At 43.5% G+C, this 17,007-nt stretch overlaps 1 long non-coding RNA gene across 1 annotated transcript; it reads right to left on the reverse strand.

Moving 5' to 3' along the window:
• Window positions 1-13,497: 13,497 nt before the first annotated feature.
• On the reverse strand, window positions 13,498-17,000 carry LOC137020003 (uncharacterized). The gene is made up of 3 exons (XR_010895140.1): window positions 16,953-17,000; window positions 16,703-16,819; window positions 13,498-15,307 (listed from the first exon to the last, which is right to left on the reverse strand). It is a non-coding gene; the product is annotated as an uncharacterized lncRNA (long non-coding RNA).
• Window positions 17,001-17,007: the final 7 nt, after the last annotated feature.

Below are 17,007 nucleotides of genomic sequence, written 5' to 3' on the forward strand. Positions count from 1 at the left end.
AGTTGCTATCTGGGATATATTAGATGTTGAACAATATATACACTACCGATTTAAATTTTGGGGTTACATTTTTTTATTCATCAAATGATTCTGCAAATTTAATCTCTACAATCTGTCTATTGCAAACGCAAATATTGTGTCCAATTCTGTGGAAACAAATTATCCTTCTCCTGCATTAAACAAACTTTTGGATTCTGCAAAATCATGAATAAACTAATGCAAAATTTAATCTAAAAATAAACTCAATTAATAATAATAATAACGCAATTAAATTAATAGTAAATTTAAATCAAATTGAATTCAATGAATAGTCAATGAAAATACATCATGCTTTTTCAATACAATTTGATGGAATTTTACTATCAATTAAATTGTGTAAATCTTTAAAAAAGGCTTAATTTTTTAATACCTCCTATACATTTTCATAACCAGTAAAAAATAGCAGTCAAACTATGTTATTTTATCTATGTGAAGTCACCAAAAAATGGAAATTCTATTATCATTTACTCACCATAATGTTGTTTCAGTCAAATATATTTTCTTCCTTCTGTTCTTAAAGGATTAGTTCACTTTCAAATTAAATTTTCCTGATAATTTACTCACCCCCATGTCATCCAAGATGTTCATGTCTTTCTTTCTTCAGTCGAAAAGAAATTAAGGTTTTTGATGAAAACATTCCAGGATTTTTCTCCATAGCAGTCAAACTATGTTATCAATGGAGCCCAAACAGTTTAAGGTCAAAAAACAGATGGCACTCTTTGAAAATGAAATTATTTTTCACTGATAATATATCCTTTTTAAATCAGCTAGTCAAGCATTGTCAAATAAGCAACATAAAGACACAATGTGCAAGCTTTGACGACAATGATACCACAAATCATTGGTCTCATGTCATGTCCTTTTTTATAGCTTGATTGCCCTTGTCAGACATTCTGCTTAAATCTCTGTTTGTCTTCTACTAAAGAAAGAAAGCCATGCAGGTTTGGAACAGGGTGAGTAAATGATGACAGACTTTTCATTTTTGGGTGAACTCTCACTTTAAGCTTTAATAAAGCACAGCACTCATCAGTCACCCTCTAAATATCTACTCTAACAATGCTGATACTGTATAGTATATAACAGCCCCAAAAACCCTCTTAAAAGATAAACAAAGCGGAAATAACTTATTAGTGGTGACTAGCTGAGAAACATGTTCAGACATGTTCCTCCACACACAGAAACACACACATTTATATATTAATAATCTGCATTGCACACTGTGTTGATGCCCGTGGCTTGTGTAGACATCTCATTGATATATCAGAGATGCTTGGCTTTGTTCTTGCTCAGATGTGGTTTAGAACAAAGAGGATTGTGGGTAATGCCGGGCCTAATCACAGGAACGGATGGACAGGTTTACAGATAGATGGTTTTATGGGATGCCTTGCTTTTCACTGAATGACACTTACAGCACTTATAAAATCAGACAAATCGTATCCACATGAGAGTAACATAACATCAGAGTAAATCAATACTTCTTACCTCTTCAAAAAAAAGAAGAAGAAAAAAACATTGTCTGTGTTGATGGCCACACCTGCATACACGTCTTACATCACAGTGGAAAAGGGAGTGCTGTAAGGGTTTGTCCTTTTAATATTAAAACTTTCTTAATGTGCATTATTTCAAAAGAAAGAAAAATGCTTGTGTTTGTAATATCTCAAAATGTAGCCAAGATGAAAACGTGCTCCGCCTCTGAACGACTTCTCAAACCCTCTCATCCAACCACCTGCCTCCATTCTCATGTAATGCCCACTTTTCACAATCCAATAAATTCCTGACGAATAAAATCAAGCTGGCCTACATTTTATTTTCTTGAAAAATAAAATATCTTATCATTGATATCTTATCATCTTTAAATATATCTGCAGTCCTGACATCAAAACTCAGACGACTAATTTGCCAGAGGTCCCTTCAAGATTTTCCTATGGGTATTTATAATAATGTTTTTAAATTTATAAGTAAAATAAGGTCTGTGTGGTAAATATAAGTTGATGATACTTGAACGTTCTCAAGGGAACCACTGACGAATTAGTCGAATTAGCCAGGTCTTGATGTCAGCCGTGCACCACTCTGTTGGCAGAAATTGGAATAAAGTGCACAATGAAACCAGGAACACATTTTAATTTTGACGTTAAAGGATTAGTTGACTTTCAAATGAAAATTAGCCCAAGCTTTACTCACCTTCAAGCCATCCTAGGTGTACATGACTTTCTTCTTTCTGATGAACAAAGTCAGAGATATTTTAATAAATATCCTGATGCATCTGAGCTTTATAATGGCAGTGAACTGCACCAACAAGTATGAGCTGAAGAAAGTGCCTTCATCCATCATAAAAGTGTGCTCAACACATCTCCGGCGGTCTTAATTAAGGCCTTCTGAAGCGAAGCGATGGGTAACGCTTTAGATTACAGCCCGGAAAGTACTGCGTAATTACAATGAATTTACAGCATAACTTTCAATAATTATAGTGTAACTATAAAGTAAGTATGTGTAAGTATAGGGGAACAATATGTAAAGTATTGGGAATAAAGGGGTAACAACCAGGAAAATAACTAATTATTTATACTGTAAATATTTTATAACTAAGGGGTACTTATGACATAACTAAGGGGTAAATATGACATTACGGGCCGTAAATTAAAGTGGAGCTTGTTACCCTCTTATTTCATGTAGTTACAGGGTAAGTAATTAATAAAATGCAAACAATCTGATATCACTGACTCTGAAACCTTTATTTGAAAAACAACTTTATTAAAAACAGGTCTACAACACTTATTATTCTATTTTTTTTAAATCAACTTTTCATTTCAAACTCTAAAGTCCTGACAGAAAGTAACAAGTTTTGTCCAGTGGTGTAGTCTAGTTTTTTGTAGTGAGTATACTGTGACCCCCCCCCCCCCCCCCCAACCCCCAACCCCCAACCCCCAACATATTATATTGTAATAATTAAGTTATAATAGGCCTACTAGGCCTAACTTAATTTTTTTTTTTTTTTTTAAATGTATTTTTTGAAATATAAACATTTAAATGGTGGCTGCCAACTTGATGGATTTATTCAAACAGTCATTATATAGGCTATTGAAGAACATTAAAAATTTGAGGTAACATTACAGGCATGAAAATGGGTCAGGGGTGAAAAAGGTGAGAAGGATATTACCCCTCTAGGGGGGTCCGGGCGCATGCTCCCCCGGAAGAAAAATTTTAATATTCCACATTTTAAAGCATCAATCTGATGCATTTTGAGATGCTTTTTTTGCCAACCTGGGGAGAGCTGGAGAAACTTAACTTCAGCCATGAGTCAAAAATGATTATGGCCTCCTTACTAAGTATTATGCAAGCAATTTCATGCCAGCCTGTCACTGGGTCTAACATTTACAGTATATTTGGGGGAAGAACCTAACGCTATGATTGGTCGAACTCTTCTTCTTTTGCTGTTGCTTGATTTGAGGACTGCGCGTGCACAGAGGCGTCATCAGGTTTTTGCGTAGTTTAGAGTTACAAATCGTACCAGCGTACTTTGAAGTCAAAATGCGTATCCGCTACGTAAATTGTGTACAGATTGGCAGGTCTGCTTATTAGAACAGTGGACCACTTTACCTTCTGCCTTGTCAGTCCCCTCACCTCAAAATCTAACTCCTCAAAAACGGTAGCATTAGCTAATAGATTTCCACCGGAGCTTTAGCTAGCTGGCTAACGTTGTGTTCTCTCCTACTGTGTTCAATGACTCAATTCATCAAGTTGTAGCTAACGTTAGCTAAGTCTATGTCAACAGAGCTCTTGGGTAACTTATATACCAGAAAATATTAAAATTATTGAAACCATTCAGGGCTCAACGCTAAGGATTTTTTCTGCTGGCCCAGTTGAGCCAGTAGTTCAAATTTTTACTTGACCCGCCGAAATTTTCCGGGCCCCACAACAAAAAAATTAATAAAAGTAAAAGACAAGAAAATGGGCCTATAAAATAAGCATAGTTCCCTTTCGATACTTCACTCGTACTGCGTATGGGAAAGGTCTCCCTTTTTCCCCGCTGCTGAAGCCTTTTTTCAATAACGCAGTGTAACTGCACCGTCATTGGTTCACTCATAGACAAGTTGTTGAACCAATGGCGGCGCGGCATAGCTGCGCGGCCTATGGCGACAAAGCGCGCGAATATTCCCGCCGAAATGGGCGGGGTATAGGGCTATATAAGCAGGCGTTTCGCCATAGGATTTCAGTGTTTTCTCCTTCAGCGACGACATCCGCCTTCTGCTCTCGCCGCCGTCTGAAGAGGCTCCCGCAGCGGACTCGCCTGGACTCGCCGGTGGAAGAAAGCGCCGGCGCCCTCGCGGACTGCAGCTTCTAGCGCCGTCGCCGAGCCGCCGCCTCCCGCTTCCGGCCGCTTCCTGTGCGTCCCCTGCCGCCATCCGGCGCGCCGCCTGAGAGCTTCATCCGCGGCTTTAACGCCGCTCTAAAAGAGCGATTTCCAGCGGTTTTCACCGCTCTAAGAGCTTCCGCGGCCCTCGCCGCTCTAAAAGAGCCACCCAATTGCCGTTTTCACGGCAGCGGCGTCTCACGATGCCCCGCCACTCATGTGGTACTTGCAGGGCCCCCCTGCACGACGACGATGGACACAGCGAGTGTGTCGCTTGCCTGGGCAAGCCCCACGCAGACGGCGCGCTCGCTGGAGACTCATGCCCGCACTGCGAGTGTATGAGTCTCGCTTCCCTGCGCTCGCGGGTCGCCTTCTTCACTGAAGGCGATCTCGCCGCTCGCGCCCTCCCGTCTCCTTCCTCCCGCGAGCCGGCGAGGAAAAGACAGCGGGGTAGAGCGACTCAGCGCCAGGAGTTGAGCGAGCTCACGCCGGCCCAGCCCCCGCGTGCCTCGCCCTCTCCTCCCAGGGAACTCTCTCCCGTTCTGTTCTCTCGCCCTGAGCAGCGTCCCTCCGCAGAAGCGAGTGACCTCGTCTCATTCGGGGGAACAGACGACGAACAAGACGACTCCATGTCTCTTGCGGCTTCCGAAGCGGAAGGATGGGCTGGCGAGCCGGAAGACCCCGCTCCACCGCCTCCCTTGGAACCCATCGAGCATGGCCAGGGCATGGATGCCGAGCTCTTCCGCATCCTGTCTAGAGCCGTTGAAGAGCTGGACCTCGAGTGGGCCCCTCCAGAGGAGCCGTCTCGCAGCCGCCTGGACGAATGGTTTCTGCCAGGCCGCCGCCAAGCACCTCGCCAGCGTTCAGCGCCCTTCTTTCCTGAGGTCCACGAAGAGCTGACGAAGTCGTGGCGCGCTCCTTACTCTGCCCGCCTCCACACTACGCACCGCTCCGCCCTCACCGCCGTCGACAGCGCCGAGGAGAAGGGATACGAGCGCTTGCCACCCCTAGATGAAGCGGTGGCTGCTCACCTCTGTCCTCCCGCGGCTGTGGGTTGGAAGACGAAGAGGGCCCTTCCTTCCAAGCCCTGTCGGACCACCTCTACTCTGGCTGGACGGGCTTACACCTCGGCGGGCCAAGCTGCCTCTGCGCTCCACACCATGGCCATATTTCAAGCATTCCAGGCCAAACTCCTCCGCTCTCTGGATGAGTCTGGAATCGACGCGCCAGCCTTCAAAGATCTCCGCAGCGCCACGGATCTTGCCCTGCGAGCTACGAAGGCTACGGCCCAGGCCATCGGTCGTTCCATGGCCAGCCTGGTCGTGTTGGAGCGCCACCTGTGGCTCAACCTAACGGAGATCAAAGACCTAGACAAGACGGCCTTCTTAGACGCCCCGGTCTCGCCTTCTGGTCTCTTCGGGCCTGCAGTGGATGGCTTCACTGAGCGCTTTACTGCCGCGCAGAAATCGTCTCAGGCTATGAGGCATTTCTTGCCTAAGCGCTCCAGCTCCGCTTCTGCGTCTAGCCGCCCCAGGACTGCGCCGGCTCAGCAGAACAAACCAGCCCCACCTGCAACACAGGCAGCGCCGCCCCAGGAGCATCGCCAGCGCTCGCGCCCTGCGAAGCGCCCTCCCTTCCCGAGGCGCCAGGGACCCCGGCCCAGGATTGTGCTGGACCCGGTGCCTCCGAAGTCGTCCTGATTCGTCGGACAGGAAGAGGATGGGGGACCGTCCCGTTACGACCGGACCACCCCAAAAGCTCCCACGAGTAATTTCCCCTCCGCCTCGTTTATTTCCGGGCGTGGGAAACATACTCCAAGTGACAGCTGGGCCCACACCTGTTGCGCCCACTCCAAACGCCGTTTTCACGGCGGACAAATTTTTACCTCATCACAAAAAGAGCAAATTTTCTCTTCCACCCCTCGCGGTGTACGACCCTCTCAACGGCGGTCTGTCACCCAACATTATTCAACCCCTAGCCACTCGGGCCGAGGCCTGGCAGGCCATCCCCGATGTGTCAGAATGGGTCATGGGGATCGTAAACCAGGGCTACTCGCTCCAGTTTGCACGACGGCCCCCCGCTTCGCCGGGGTGCTTCAAACATCGGTCAATCCGGACGACGCTCATGTCCTCCGGGCCGAAGTCATGTCGTTGCTGGAAAAAGGAGCTGTGGAAATGGTTCCTCCGTCAGAGAGCGAGACAGGCTTTTACAGCCGCTACTTTCTGGTCCCCAAAAAGGATGGCGGTCTCAGACCCATCCTAGACCTCAGGCTTTTGAATCACTCCCTCATGAGACGGAAGTTCAAAATGCTGACGCTGAAGCAGATCCTCGCGCACATTTGCCCCGAGGACTGGTTCTGCTCGCTGGACCTGAAGGATGCGTATTTTCACATCCAGATAGCCCCCGTCACAGACGATTCTTGAGATTCGCATACGAAGGGGTGGCATACCAATATACGGTCCTGCCCTTCGGGCTGTCTCTGGCTCCCCGCACTTTCACCAAGTGCATGGACGCGGCGCTTTCCCCTCTGAGACAGATGGGAATCCGGGTTCTGAATTATCTCGACGACTGGCTCATCTTAGCCCGTTCGCGAGACGAGCTGGAACGCCACAGATCCGTGCTCCTCAGCCATCTACAATGCCTGGGTCTCAGGGTCAACTTAGCCAAGAGCTCGCTATGCCCCACTCAACGAATTTCGTTTCTGGGAGCAGTTTTCGACTCGGTCCGTATGACGGCAGTAGTCTCGCCAGAGCGCGCCCTGGCAATTCAGCAGCTCACGGCATCTGTCACGAACAAAGCCTATCTCCCTCTGAAGTTTTTCCAGAGGCTGCTAGGGCTGATGGCTTCCGCCTCCCCGGTGCTGCAGCTAGGCCTTCTTCGGATGCGGCCTCTTCAGTACTGGTTGAAGTTCCGGGTTCCTCCCAGCGCATGGCGGCACGGCCGCCTATGTCTCAAGGTCAATCGGGCCTGTCTTCTAGCCCTGAAACCTTGGATGGATCCAGTATGGTTCCAACGCGGAGTCCCTTTACAGGCGGTCTCACGGAGGACGGTGCTCTCAACAGACGCCTCCAACTTGGGCTGGGGCGCTGTGTGCGAGGGCAGACCGGCCTTCGGCTCGTGGAGCCACGAGGAAAGCCATCTACACATCAACTGTCTAGAGATGCTAGCAGTGATGAAAGCCCTTCAGTTCTTTCAGGCTTACTTGACGGGACGTCATGTTCTAGTTCGGTCAGACAGTATGACGGTGGTGTCATACCTGAACCACCAAGGCGGTCTTTCGTCCAGCCGCTTATGCGCTCTGGCGAAACGTCTGCTGGAATGGGCTCTTCCGAGGCTTCAGTCGCTCAGAGCGACTCATGTTCCTGGCAGGAACAATCTGGGTGCGGACATGTTGTCACGGAGCAACATCCCCTCCGACGAGTGGATGCTCCACCCCCAAGTGGTCCTCACGATCTGGGAGTTCTTCGGGAAGGCAGAGGTAGACCTCTTCGCCTCAGAAGACAACTCTCATTGCCCAACATTTTTCTCGAAGGAAGTAGATGCTCTGGCCCACACATGGCCCAGCACGCTCCTTTATGCTTTCCCTCCGATCGCACTGATCCCCCAGGTCATCAGGCGTATCAGAGAAGACCAGCACAGAGTCCTTCTGGTGGCCCCGCTCTGGAGGAACCAGGTTTGGTCCTCAGAGCTATTCAGGCTCTCTCTAAGAGCCCCGTGGCCGATTCCCCTGAGACGGGACCTCCTCTCTCAGGCAAACAGAACAATCTGGCACCCACAGCCGCAGCTCTGGGCTCTGCACCTCTGGTCCCTCGATGGGAGCCGACTAGCCTCCCCGAGGACGTCCTAAATACCATTTCTCAGGCTAGAGCCCCATCTACGAGCGCCTCTACGACCAGAAGTGGTCAGTCTTTGTTGATTGGTGTTCAACACGCAACATAGACCCTGTGGAGAGTGACGTATCTTCCATACTGTCTTTCCTCCAAGAACGCTTGGAAATGGGGCGCTCCCCTTCCACGCTTAAGGTTTACGTAGCAGCCATTGCAGCGTTCCACGCTCCTATTGCTGGCCAATCGGTGGGACGAAACGGGCTCGTGATCCGTTTTTGAGAGGTGCTAGGCGTTTGAATCCTCCTCGCCCTCTCACTATTCCCTCCTGGGACCTTTCGTTGGTCCTCAGGGCCTTGAAAGGAGCCCCATTTGAACCAATGGGTTCAGCCGACCTCAGGCCCCTAACACTAAAAACCGCTCTGCTACTAGCACTAGCATCGGTAAAGCGTGTTGGCGATTTGCAGGCCCTCTCTGTGAACCCTGCATGCCTCGAATTCGGGCCTGGTGACTCTAAGGTCGTTCTGAAACCTAGGCATGGCTACGTCCCTAAAGTGCTCTCAACTCCGTTTAGAGCTCAGGTCATCTCGCTCTCTGCTCTTCCTCCCTCGGCGGACGAACCAGAGCTGCAGCTACTCTGCCCAGTCAGGGCATTGAGGACCTACATAGACCGATCACAGTCTTTCAGACTGTCGGATCAGCTCTTTGTTTGTTTTGGCGGCCGCACCAAAGGGTCTCCGGTCTCGAAACAACGCATTTCCCGTTGGATAGTGGATGCTATTAACCTGTGCTACTCCTCACTGGGCACTAATTGCCCCATAGGAGTCAGGGCCCACTCCACTAGAGGAATGGCTTCCTCGTGGGCTTGGTCCAACGGAGTTTCCATCCAAGACATCTGTGAGGCGGCCGGCTGGTCTTCGCCGTCCACCTTTGTCAGGTTCTATCACCTCGATGTCCCGACCTTACAAGCTCGGGTCCTGTCGGTGTGATTAGCGGCTTCCAACAGGTCCCGCTTCACGCCACCATAGGAAGTATCTTCCTTCAGTGTAACCATGGGTTCGGTTAGGCTTTGCCTCCGCTTGTCCTTTTGCCCCCCTCTGGGTGGCCAAATGCAAGCTATATCGTTCCCAGCCGTGGCACGGCGTGGTTGAATTCGTTCCCCATACGCAGTACGAGTGAAGTATCGAAAGGGAACGTACTCGGTTACTAACGTAACCTCGGTTCCCTGAGATACGGAACGAGTACTGCATCACTTGCCGTGCCACGAGGCTGCGGCTCAGGGTCGTCGCTTCAGTCGATTGACACTGAAATCCTATGGCGAAACGCCTGCTTATATAGCCCTATACCCCGCCCATTTCGGCGGGAATATTCGCGCGCTTTGTCGCCATAGGCCGCGCAGCTATGCCGCGCCGCCATTGGTTCAACAACTTGTCTATGAGTGAACCAATGACGGTGCAGTTACACTGCGTTATTGAAAAAAGGCTTCAGCAGCGGGGAAAAAGGGAGACCTTTCCCATACGCAGTACTCGTTCCGTATCTCAGGGAACCGAGGTTACGTTAGTAACCGAGTACGTTATTGTTTTCATTGTTTTTGATCAATTTAACCACAATACATAAAGGTTATGACACCAAAAGCTACTAGATTTATTTTAAATATTATTAGACAAATAAACACTAACTAGTAAAATAGTAACAAATAATCAAATTACGAGTAATAGCACAAATAAATACAACAGAACAAACATATAAATGAAATGGTGCTTTTCAAGTTTTTTATGTAGGTTTAAACAGAAGATTTTCAGGTACAGAAATTGTAATCTAATGTATAACTATAGAATAGATAACTTTATTAAAGTTAACCAAGAGCAGTTGCAGATGCATAAAAATGTTTTTAATGTTCAAAATATAAAACGTTAAATACTGTTATTTTAAATTTTTAAAAATGAAGACACTTTATATGTTCAAAACATATAAAGTTTTTATATGTTGAAATTTAACCCACCAGTAGGTGGCAGCGAATCACTGTTAATGAGCGAATCATTGAGATTCAACCGATTCATTCAAGCGGCTGATTCATTCAGGAAGTGTTGCTCAGAGACGCAAAACAATTCTGTGGACTTTGGAACTATTTTCGTTGGTGAAATACAGCGAAACAGAAGATTTGGTGTCTAAAATGTAAGTCACTTGATATTAAGTTCTTGTTCATTAAATTGTATGCTGAATAAAATCAATATCACATTTGTAATCATGCTAATATTTGGAGAAAAACGGAGCTCTTTGTGTAATATTGATTAACTTTATTAAATTATATATGAAATATATACAGGGCCATTTTTGCCCCTTATCTTGAATTTTGGGGGCATTTTAATAGACTAAATCACGCAGTGAAAGCGTACACTTTAACCGTAGGTAACAATAACTATGCTGTGTCTAGTAACATAAGACTGTTTTTGTAAAGTGAGGGACATACTCGATAATTTCAGATCGTTAAATCAACAATTAGCCTACGATATTATAGACGATATATACGCACACCCTACAGCACTGGCCCGATCGGGCAAGTGACCGGTGCGTCTACTGTCCCGAGCGTCGTTCACACTGGCCCCGGGCCATCGGGCAGTCCTGTCGAGCCCTGCCATCACTCACCAAATTCAGTCAGGTAAGTCGCCGAGGCCAGGAGTGCTTTCAGCTTCTGATGGTGGTCTGTGATGCAAGGCCCTTCGCGTTAATATTTCCATGCACTCGCGCGCTCTTCTGGCACGCGCATCTGTTCACAGTTCACTGAATCGCAGGTCGCAGTTCACCGATTTTCATGCCTGAACATTAGCCTAAATTTGACGTTACGTGACATTGTTTACAAGCTGTTATTAACGTCTTTCCGCAGTTGAAACACCAATTATGCGAATACACAAGACATGATATGGATTATGAAGTTGTTCTGTATCTTTTAACATACCTTTAGAAGTTCATTCATGTTTATTCAACTCTGAAACTGGTATGAAAACGGAGAAGACGGTCAGTTCATGTGTGCTTTACGCTACCGCTTCTCTTGAACTGATAAGGCGTTACACGTCAAAGAGCGGCAAAACGGTATTTATGTTGTTGTTGTTTTTTTCGTTGTAAAATGGGCAGAATTTGAAATATGAAACTTTGTTTCATGTCAAAAGCAACAAACCACAAATCTTATTGTGATTTATTGGATGGTTACGTATCCTTGTGCTTTTTTAAGTGGGTATACGGAAATCCTTGATCTTTCCTAGTGGGTATACGGCGTATACCTGCGTATCACGTAGACTACACCACTGGTTTTGTCAATTTTTTGGTTGTTGTTGTTGTTTCTCGCTTGGCTTCCACCTGCTCTTGTTTCTCAGCTGATGAATCTTAAGAAGGAATCCCGTTGCTATTCTGTATTATAAGAAAATACAGTACACCCAGAAATTCATGGTTTAGGCTATTCATCTTTTCACTTCCGACCAGCTGTCACCAGCGCCTGCATGAGAGTCGACTTCGCGTTCGATGAAGCATATTGAAATGAGCAACGTGTAGCTTTCATGGCGTTCTCGCGGGAGATTCGTGTGAAACTCGCGCGAGAACTGCCGTCTCTGTTATTCTGTCATGTTTGTTTCTCGTTCTCATTATCTGTTATTCTGTGTATTTTATTGTGAGCATTACTAAAAAAAATAATAAAAAAAGAAAACAACTGACGGCATCCAACATCTGCGTGAGTTTACGCTACGTCACGCTTCAAGTTACGTCAAGCATGAACTCTCAACCCTCGCATGCACGCGCAGAAGACAGCTGGTCGAAAGTTTTAAATACGTATCGTTTCACTTCAGAAGACATCGATTCATCCATTGGGGTCGTATGGATTACTGTAGTTATTGCTGTTTGTGCTGTATGATGCTTCGACTTTTAGGAACACGTGAGCTTGCATTATAAAGCGTTCCCAGATGATTTATTTTTATTCCCTAAAATGCTTTTTGTGTTCATCTTAAGAAGGTCGTATACATCTCAGATGGCATGAGGGTAAATCATGAGTACATTTCCGGGTGTACTGTATTTTTTAAATACAGAATAGCAAATGGGATTCCCTCTTAAGATTCATCAGTGGAAAGAAAGAAAAAGAGGAACAAGAGGAGGAGGAAGCCAAGTAAGAGAAACGAATAAGAAGTGTTGTAACTTTAAATCTGTTTTGAAATAAGTTGTTTTTCAAATAAAGTTTTCCAAGTGATATGACTGTTTGCGTTTTTATTTATTTATTTATTTTTATTAATTACTTACCCTGTAACTACATGAAACAAGAGTGTAACAAGCTCCACTTTAATTTACGGCCGGTAATGTCATATTTACCCTGTAACTACATGAAATAAGAGGGTAACAAGCTCCACTTTAATTTACAGCCCGTAATGTCATATTTACCCCTTAGTTATATGTCATAAGTACCCCTTAGTTATAAAATATTTACAGTATAAAATAATTTGTTATTTTCCTGGTTGTTACCCCTTTATTCCCAATACTTCACATATTGTTCCCCTATACTTACACATACTTACTGTATAGTTACACTATAAATATTGAAAGTTACGCTGTAAATTTGTTGTAATTACGCAGTACTTTCCGGGCTGTAATCTAAAGTGTTACCAAGCGATGCGTTTGTGTAAAAAAATATCCATATTAAAAAGTTATGAAGTCAAATATCTAGCTTCCGCCAGACTGCCTTCCATATTCAAGTTACGAAGAAAGTGTAAACAGGCGTTGCGTCAGTTACACTTTTTCCATAAGTTGAATAGGGAAGGCGTAGGACGTAGCGTAAGCATTTTGAAATGCAAAAGGAATTACACTTTCTTCGTAACTTGAATACGGAAGGTGTTCTGGCAGAACCTAGATATGTTACTTCATAACTTGTTAAATATGGATTTTTTTTTATTTATTTTTTTAACACAAATACATTGCTTCGCTTTCAGAAGGCCTTTATTAACCCCCCGGAGCTGTGTGGAGCACATGTTTATGATTCATGTGGATGGAGTCCCTTTCTTTAGCTTATACTCGTGGTCCCTTTTCACTGCCATTATAGGATGCATCAGGATATTTATTAAAATATCTCCCATTGCGTTTATCAGAAAGGAGAAAGTCATATACACCTAGGATGGCTTGAGGGTGAGTAAAGCTTGGGGTAATTTTCATTTAAAAGTGAACTAATCCTTTAAGCCACTCAACTTAAAATAACAATATCAAACTCTTCCATTGGATATGCTCTACCATTCAAAAGTTTGTGGTCGATAAGATTGTTTGGTTGGATTTTTTTATCAAAAATAAGCAAACACAGTAATACTGTGAAATATCATTAGAATGTAAAATAACTGTTTTTTTTTTTTAATCTATTTTAAAATGTAATCTATTCCTGTGATGGCAAAGCTGAATTTTCAGCATCAATTCTCCAGTCTTCAGTGTCACATGATTCTTCGGAAATCATTCCAATATGCTGATTTCTTATTATTTTCAATGTTGGAAAATATTTTTGTAGAAACCGTGATGCTTTTCTTTGGGATTCTTTGATAGTCAGTTCAAAAGAAAAGCATTTATTTGAAATAGATTTCATCCTTGCTGAATAAAAGTAAGTCTTTTAAAAGAAACAAATCTTTCTGACCGCAAACGTCTGAATGGTAGCATAAGATGTCAGTTCTCCTCAGGTTCAAACAGGTGTCCTATAACCACATGTGTCATTTTGAGCAGTATACCTTTTGTTTTATCATATACAAAAACTTCTGTTTGTAAAATGCTTGAAAGTGCGATTGTGTTATATTTCTTTGAAATATTAAATGACATTTGGTTTCATATTCTCAGACATTTTCAAGTGTGACAATGCATTTAATAAATATATACAAGTGCACTGAAAGAAAGATGAATTAAGTGCTATAGTGAGTAAAGAAGTGATTTTCTGTGGGAAAGTGTTTGTGTGAGTCTCTCAGAGGTGCTGAAGGGATTCAGGAATGTTTTTAGGTAAAGAGAAAATGTTCTTTGATGTCTGAAATCCCATATCTGTGGTTTTGTTAGTGAATAAAGCTCCGAGACTCAATCAGACAACCAGCATGGGAAACCCCTCATGACAGGAGACCATACACACACACACACACACACACTCACGTCACGTGTACACATACTTATGACAACTCCCACACACATACCAACTCTAGGCCTATACATATTTATACAAATACTTTCTTTCTCTCTTTAACACAACAAATAACTAGCATAAAAATTCCCAAAGGAAAGAGAAAACATGTAAGATCAATGTTTATTTCTTATTAAATGGAATAGTTCTTAATAAAATGACATATGACTGTCATTACCAATCAAAATGCGTGTTCATTTAAATGCAGTGTGTAGACTTTTTACACCATTTCTCCTAATTCCATTTAGCAAAACTCATTTTTTATTAACGACTACACCCAGTAGTCAGACGAGCTCTGACACCGATTCAATATGTCGAATTTTCCCTTTATTGAACTCTTAATCAGTATCCTTACTGTATGTTAACAACTAGCTCATTTGGAATTTAAAGAGAAACTTCTGAAACAAAGTTGATACCTAACTAAATGATCAAACAGCAATAAAGTTTTGCTCGGTGGTTGCAGAAACTGTATATTTTCAAGGACAATCCACACTACACACACAAACACACACACACACACACACACACACACACACACACACACACACACAAAACTTCATTCAAAATAACACACACATAGTATACACAGGAAAATACCTTGTGCATGATATCAGATGCTGGTGACTTGAAGGCCGTGAGGCTTGTGAATGTGTTTGTTTTCTTGTGTTCATCACTCACTGTCTCAGCTTCACATATGACAACAGATTCCTGTTTACCTTTCACTCCCCCTGCTGCACTTCCTCTTGTTTGTGTCAACCTGTCCTTTATTGCAAATACAGGTACACCTTATCACCGAACGCTCCTTTCTTCTGCCATCTCACATTTTCCGATCCTTTTAAAGCTCTGCGTGGCATCTCCGTCTGTCGCTATGGTTGTGTTTGGAGGCCTTTGTGTCTCATTTGGACGGTTGCATTCATGAAGCTTGAGAGAGAATGAGAGATAGATAAACAATGAGAAAAAAAAAATGACATGGAAAAATTGAGAAACATATTGAAGATAAAAGCATTGCATTAAGGAGTAGAGATGAAAACAGAACTGTTATCAAGATCTGTTACTTAAAAGAGCATTGCTTTGCGACACGCCATGAGCAAAATCTTTTGTGTCATTTGTTTTCACTCCTGATAAAATGCTTAAACCACACACTGCAAAAATTATGTTCTTGTTTTCCAGTACAAATATATATCTATGCATTCTTAAATTAACCCTTTCATGCGTGAATTATGATCAGGATTTTTTCCAGAATCTAAAACCAGATTTGAACTTTTTACACATATTTTCAGATGTCCACTTGAGTGGACGGTAGGCGCTTTTGTTTTTAAACATAATACAGCAGTACTGTGTGTATTTAACAAACCAATGAATAAAATGATATAAAATTAAGTGAAAACTATAAAATATAAACAGAAATATACTACAGCTTCAGTTGTTGCAAACACAATTGAATTTGTTCCTGTTCGACCAGCAAGTTGAACTTTGTACATCTTTGATTTCAGAACATGATGATGTGATTCTATCAAGGAACTGGTGGAGATACAATTTTGTGGAAGCCCAGCTCAGACTATGTAGATAATGCTCACGCTCCCTCAAGTCAACCAGAGTATGTAGATTTACCCTTATTAGCTGATAATTTTGATTATTTTCAAAAACGAAAAATTTCTATCATATAGTTCCCCTCTCTGTGAAAACCTCAGACAGAAATCTACATTGATCTATTGATGCTTTCAGACTGTGGAAAAACTAGCGATCAGGTGTTTTCTCATCTGAAATGAGCAGTGTTGCGGGTAACGCATTACAAGTAACATAATCAGATTACTTTTTGATGTAAAGAGTAAAGTAAGGCATTAAAAGTAACATGCATTAAGTAATCAGACTACTTTTTTGATGTAACAAGTAACCTACGTAGAAGGCGACATTCTCGTGACCTTGTGCCATGTTCCCTAAAAGGTCTCTAAAAGTGACAAAAATTCCAAACCTTTACAGAACATTAGGGACGCTTCTAAAACATCCTCTTTTGATAATGAAAGTGTTGCAGTTCAAGGTTCCTTATTTGACTTTAGGGGGACGATCCATTTTGGTTATTTTATGGTCACATAAGAATGATACAAAGAGGACACTTGGGACATTAACAGAACATTCCCACATGGTCCTCTGTTGGTCATTTAATAACGTTCCCGATGTGACTTTAGGGGGACGTTCTATTTTGGTTATTTTATGGTCGCGCAAGAACATTTGGGAAGTCAACAGAACGTCCTATAGTAATAATCCCTTAAAGGGATAGTTCACCCAAAAATGAAAATTTGATGTTTATCTGCTTACCCCCAGTGCATCCAAGATGTAGGTGACATTTTTTCTTCAGTCGATCACAAATGATGATTTTTAACTGCAACCGCTGCCGTCTGTCATTCAAATCATTGCAGTAGATGGGAACTTCACCTATAACAGTGAATAAACCTTGCTTAGACAAATCCAAATGAAACCCTGCGGCTCGTGACGACACATTAATGTCCTAAGACACGAAACGATCGGTTTGTGAGAGAAACCGAAAAGTATTTATATCATTTTTTACCTCTAATACACCACTATGTCCAACTCCGTTCAGCTTCCTGTTAGTGAGGTCAAAA

This window comes from Chanodichthys erythropterus, chromosome 5, assembly GCF_024489055.1.
Source record: "Chanodichthys erythropterus isolate Z2021 chromosome 5, ASM2448905v1, whole genome shotgun sequence".
Classification (NCBI taxonomy): domain Eukaryota; kingdom Metazoa; phylum Chordata; class Actinopteri; order Cypriniformes; family Xenocyprididae; genus Chanodichthys; species Chanodichthys erythropterus.